Raw genomic sequence first — 7,010 nt, 5'->3', positions numbered from 1 at the left:
ATATAAGATTTTATAATATCCGAGCGAGACGATGAAAAAGATAAATTTTTAGGGACAATAATATTTAGTATTTTTTGTCATTATTTGATCAGTATAAATATTAAATTTTTTTAATAAGTAAATTTTATTAATTTATGTATATAAATTTTAAAAAATGTAGGTATAAATTATATTAATTTATGTGTGTAAATTTTGATAAATATAAATAAAAATTATATATTTTTTATGTGTAAAATTTTTATAAATATGAGTGTAAATTATTACTGGCTAAATATTGATAAAAATAATAATATTTGCTGGGTAATGTAATATTAATCGAAGAAAAAATTATTTGATTATGGCCGAAGTTAGTGACATCAACTATATATATAGTTGGGTCCATCCTTAATAATACCATCAGCAGGTATCTATCTAACAAAATTTTTAGTTTTCTTTTTATTATCTGATATATTTATCGATTAGCCTCTAACTTTCTAGATTAAAAAACAGTAATGACCTAATCATTGGCAAAGAGAGTTCCAACTTTCTCCCAAACTTTAACCCAGATTTTCTTTTCTTTTCTTTTTTTTTTTTGAAAATCTTAGGATTACATTAGTATAGACAGTAATAGGGTAGTAATAGAATCTGTTTCTTCTGTTACAAGTTAACTAAGATTGTAAATCTTGATCAATTGAGCTACTACTAATAAGTGTATATATACCCTTATTATTGTATGGTTAACTAATTAAGTGAACAAGTAACATTCAATAACACTTCCCGATTTTCAATTCTTCTCATGCAATTCCATTTCTCTTTCTCTGCATAATTCCTTCAATTAGGTATAATGGTTAGTAAAAACTAATTCAACTTATATCATACTAGAATTATCATAAAATTATAAGTTACAAAAATTATAAGTGATAAAATTAGAAGTTATAAAAATTATAAGTCAAATTTTATCTCTTAATTAAAATTAGAGGCTGTAAATTAAGTTAAAAAAATTTGAAACATATATATATATATAAAAGTTATACTCATTACCTTCATATTCGAAAAATTATGAATTGTATTGGAATTTAGAAACTTCAAGTTGATGACTAAATTTAGAGAATTTTTAAGATGTTTATAGTAGTTGTGCTAGAAATTCTAAGATGCCAACTAATAAAGATATAAAAATTGCTTATTTGAATAGTCAAAGTTAAAAACAAAGTTAAATAAGTATGTATGTGTATTAGAAAGTTAGTAGAATCATAAATTATTAGTATGAAGTATTTTCTATATAAAAGCATATATGTCTTATGTATTTTGTGTGTTCAAAAACAATGAAAAATGTGTTATGAAAACTGAGAGTTACTTCTTAGTTTTTTATTCTATGAGTGTTAGTGAGTTTAATTTGAGAGAGAAAAAAAATATGATAACATTATTTATGTGAGTGAGTAATCCTGGAGCCAATATAATGTGGATATTATATTTACATTTGGTATCAGAGCTAGTTAATTCAGTGCTTGGTATTTGAAAATTTGTGAGGTGTAAGAGAGTTCTCACATAATTATTTATTCATAAAATAAGTATGGCAAACACTTTTAATATTGTGTAGTCCAGTCCCAAGTTAGATGAAAAACTTGATTATAGTTATTAGGAGACTTTGATATCTATCCATTTGAAGGCCCAGAACCTATGAAATTTTATTGAACCGAATTTACATGAAGGAGCAAGTGCTACCTAATAAAGGAGAGATCAATTGGCGCTATCTCAAGTTCATCAAGGTGTAGATTATACGGTGTTTGGCAAAATAGAAAATGCCGAAAGTGCAAAAGAAGCACGAAACGCGTTGAATCTTTCATACAAAGGCGTAGATAAAGCTCAGAAAGCAAAGCTACAGTCTTTAAGAAGAGAATATGAAAGGTACAAGATGTCTAGCTCAGAAACTGTTGAGCAATATTTTACTCGTATTACAGATCTTGTTAATGAATTGAGAGTCTATAGAGAAGATATGCCCGATAGTAAAGTGGTGGAGAAAATTCTTTGCACTATGCCGATGAAGTATGATCATTTGGTGACTACGATACTAGAGTCCCACGATATGGATACCATGACGATTGCAGAGTTGCAAGGAGACATGGAAAGCCACATCAGTAGAATACTGGAGAAGTCAGAAAAATCAATTGAGAAAGTCCTGAAAAATCGGGTGAATTTAAACAATGTTGCAGAATTAAGGCATATACAAGAAGGACAAGGTCATGGTTTCAATTTTCAAAATAGAGGTAGAGAAAGTTTTAGAGATAGAGGTCGTGGCAATTACAACCAAGGAAGTTATAATAATTTTACACCACCTAATCAAGGAAGAGGTGGAACGAATTTCAGGCCTATCAACCGAGGAAGAGGTTGAGGCAATTTTTATCAAGAAAGAACAAATTTCAACTTCTTTCATTGTGAAAAGTATGGACACAAAGTAGTAGATTGCAGATTCAAAATGATGAATAATAATCAAGCACACATTACAGAAAATTAGCATCAAAATACTGAAGATAGTCTGGGTACTCAGACTTGGATTTGGATCCTCTAAATTTTGAATTTCACTTTAGAGAAAAAAGTGTGATTTCTCACCATTTATTTCATAAGTAGGACCAAGAAAAAATATGAGAGAAAAACTATTCAAAGGTGAGAGATCACACTTTACCCTTTAAAGTGAAAATTCAAAATTTAGAGGATCCAAATTCCTCAGACTTTATTTTTTACAAGTAATTTATGTGCTGAACATAAAAATATATGGTATTGGGATAATACTTGTAGTAATCATATGTCTAGTAGAAAAGAGTTGTTTTCTTCATTAGATAATTAAGTTAAACTATTATTGAAGTTTAGTAATAATACAAAGATTCCTATCGAAGAAAGATAACACACACCAATTAGATTGAAGGATAGTTCTTTGAGTTATATTTCTGATATTTTCTATGTTCCTGAACTTGATTACAATTTATTGAGTATAAGGCAATTATCTGAGAAAGGATATAAGATGACAACATATCATAGATATTGCACTGTGTTTGACAACACCAGAAGGTTCATAGATAAAGTAAAATTGTCTTCAAACAGAATGTTTCCATTAAAAATTCAACATGTTAATCCCTCTTACATGAGTTCTGTGATACTTGATGATAACTGGTTATGGCATATGCGGTTTGGATATTTTTATTTTTCTGGCCTAAACTACCTGTAAATAAAAGGACTTGTTTCTGGTCTACCACGTGTTCAGATCATATTCTCAATTGTGGTTGTGAGATTTGTGAACTGGGAAAAAAGCACAGAGATCTATTCCCTACAGGAAAGTAATGAAAAACCAAAAGATAACTTAAAATTGTGCATTTAGATCTCTAATCTGTAGAAATTTCAAGCAACAGTGATAGCAGGTACTTTATCACTTTTATTGATGATTTAGTAGATATACATGAGTATACTTTCTGAAGCAGAAATCAGAAGCACGTGATGTCTTTAAGACATTCAAGGCGTTTGTCAAAAAATAAAGTGGCTGTAAAATCAAAATCCTCAAAATAGATAGAACCATCATGGATATGGTCAGATGCATGCTTAAGTTAAGACAAATGCCTAAAGAGTTTTGGACAGAAGTAGTTGCAACAGCAATTCATATTTTAAACAAGTGTCCAACAAAAAGTGTTCGTGAAAAATCTCCAGAGGAAGCTTGGAGTGGAAAGCGGCATTCCATTCATCATTTTAGAGTCTTTAAGTGTATCGCTTATGCCCACGTACCAAATCAATTAAGGAAGAAGTTAGATGACAAAGGTCAGAAGTGTATCTTTATTGGCTATAGCACAGACTCAAAAGCATACAAGCTGTATAATCTAGAATCAAAAAGGTAATCGTCAACAGAGACGTGATGTTTGACGAAAAAGGCATGTGGGACTGGGACACAAAGACAGAAAAATAGTCGATTGTAATTTCAAATACATGTGATGATGAAGAAGAAAGACAACTGGATACAACCGCACAACCAGAATCATTTAGAAGACCTCAAAGAGAGCGGATACTACCTACTAGATTAGCAGATTATGAAGTTGGCAATGACAACGATTCGTCCAATGAAGAATCATAATTTTTACTCTATTTTCAGGTTGCGAGCCGTTGAACTTTGAAGACGTCTCTAGAGACAACAATTGGAAAAAAAACAATGACAAAAAGATTCATGTCATTGAGAAGAATGACACATGGGAGCTGACAAATTTACCAGCAGATAAGAAGCCGATTAGCGTAAAGTAGGTTTATAAAATTAAGTACAAACCCAACGGTGATGTTGATCATTTCAAATTAAGATCAGTTGCTAAGGGATACAAACAAAAGTCAAGTATCGATTAGTTTGAAGTATTTGCTCTTGTTGCTAGATTAGACACTATTCATATGATTATTTCACTCTCGCCTTAAAATAAGTGGAAGATACATCAAATAGATGTTAAGTTGGCATTTCTAAATGGCACTTTTGAAGAAGAAGTGTATGTTGAGCAACCTGCAAGATATGAAGTTCCTGGAGAAGAAAATAAAGTTTATAGGTTGAAGAAAACTTTGTACGGGTTAAAGTAAGCACCAAGAGCGTGGTACAAGAAGATTGATTCTTGTTTCGCTCAAAATGGTTTCAAAAGATGTCCATTTGAGCATAGGATTTATATCAAGTTCGTTGAAACTGGAGATATCTTGATCGTATGTCTTTATGCTGACGATTTAACCTTTATTGGCAACAATTTAGGAAGGCTATGATAAAGCACTTTGAAATGATAGATATGGGATTGATGTCTCACTTTCTTGGTATTGAAGTAGTTCAAAAAGATGATGAAATTTTTATTTCTCAGAAGAAATATGCAAATGATATTTTGAAGAAATTTCAAATGGAACACTCAAAACCAGTTCCTAGTCCGATCAAAGAGAAGTCCAAGTTGCTGAGAGAAGATAAAGGAAGAGTAGTAAATCCTATATATTACAAAAGTTTGATTGAAATTTTGAGGTACTTAACTGGAACCAAACCAGATATTGTGTTTGGAGTTGGTTTGCTTAGCAGATTTATGGAGGAGTCTTGTACCAACCATTTGCAACCGATAAAACGGATTCTTCGATATATCAAAGGTACTTTAAGTGATAGCATTTTTTATGAAAATACTAATGAAGTGAATATTGTCGGTTAAACTGATAGTGATTGGGTCAGAGATATAGCAACAAGAAAAAGTATTTCGGGATTTGTATTTTATCTTAGTTCTAGTGCAATTTCATGGTCATCAAAGAAACAATCAGTAGTAACACTATCTACAACAAAAGTAGAATATATAGCAGCAGTAAATTGTGCAACACAAGCAGTTTGGCTAAGAAGAATTCTTGAGGAATTGAATGAAAAACAAAGTACTCCAACAACGATATCATGTGATAACAAGTCAGCTATTACACTTTGCGAAAATTCAGTATTCCATGGAAGATCGAAGCATATTGACATTCGAGTTCATAAAATGAGAGAGTTGTAAATGAGAAAGAAGTTGTGATTGAGTATTGTCCAACTGAAAAATAAGTAGCTGATATATTTACAAAATCGTTGAAGATCGAGTTATTTTACAAGTTGAAAAATATGCTTGGAATGACTAATTTTGCAAGTTTAATTTAAGGGAGGCAATGTTAGTAAAAACTAAATCAACTTGCACCATATTAGAACTATCATGAAATTAGAAGTTACCAGAATTACAAGTGATAAAACTAGAAGTTACAAGAATCACAAGTCAAACTTAATCTCCTAGTCAAAATTGGAGGCTACAAATCAAATTGGAGGAATCACGAAGCATCTATATATATAACAAGTTGCACTCATCACCTCCATACTAGAAGAATCATGAATTGCATTGGAAGTTTCAAGTTGATGACTAAGCTTGAAAATTTTTTAAGATGTTTCTAGTAGTTGTGCTAGAAATTACAAGATGCCAATTGATAAAGATATAAAAGTTACTTATTTGAATAGTCAAAGCTAAATTATGAAGTAGTATGAAGTAGGGGCGTGCATGGTCTGACCCGGTCCGAAGACTCGACCCGGCTCTAAACACTTAGGGACTAATTTGATGTGATGTCACCGGGTCTAGAGCCGGGTAAGAGTCTCAAAAATAGACCCGGTCATTATTTCGGGTCGGGGTCCGGGCAATGGCTCGGGTCATCCGAACTCAGTCTGGTGGCCCAGTCATCATACACAATTAATATTTTGTGTTATTAGTGATGGATGATGACTATTCTTATGTGGAATTTAAGTACTGCAAACCTTAATATTTTGTGTTATTAGTTATTATAAGACTATAAGTTAATGTTTTATGTTTAAAATGCATAAGATTTTAGACTAATACATAATATTGTATTATTTGTATTGATTTAAATATTTGGTGCTATTAGACAATATTAGTATTGATTATAGTTATGCTTTAATTTTAGAGAATAGTTGGTTCTTGTTATATTTTTCTAGGTGAATTTTACCATGTCAAATAATGGTTGGAGTCTTGAAAATCTGTATATTTTCACATGCTAGCTTATAAGAAGGTATCAAGGTAATGTAATGTTAACTGTCCGGTTTCACCCAGTTTTTATCCGGTATAATCGTGGCCCGAAAGTGTATAGACTTCATTGGGTCTAGGATCGGATTCGGGTCTAATAACTAGGCCCGGTATATATTTTGGGTCGGATCTGGGTCACATCAAATCCGATTTTACCCAACCCATATACACCTCTAGTATGAAGCATTGCCTATATAAAGGCACATATGCCTTATGTATTTTGTGTGTTCAAAAATAATAAAAAATGTGTTATGAGAATTGAAAGGTGTTCTTTGATTTTTTATTCTATAAGTGTTAGTGATTCTGAGAAATAAAAAAATATAATAGCATTATTTATATGAGTGAGTCATCATAAAATAATCAATATAATGTAGGTATTATATGTGGAACACTAATGAAAAATAACTAAATGTACTACCATTTTTTTAAGTAAATTTGTTATTTTTTAGA

Source organism: Arachis duranensis, unplaced genomic scaffold (genome assembly GCF_000817695.3).
Source record: "Arachis duranensis cultivar V14167 unplaced genomic scaffold, aradu.V14167.gnm2.J7QH unplaced_Scaffold_232525, whole genome shotgun sequence".
NCBI classification, from domain to species: domain Eukaryota; kingdom Viridiplantae; phylum Streptophyta; class Magnoliopsida; order Fabales; family Fabaceae; genus Arachis; species Arachis duranensis.
The sequence above is the reverse complement of the archived record's forward strand: the minus strand, read 5'-3'. Positions refer to the sequence as shown.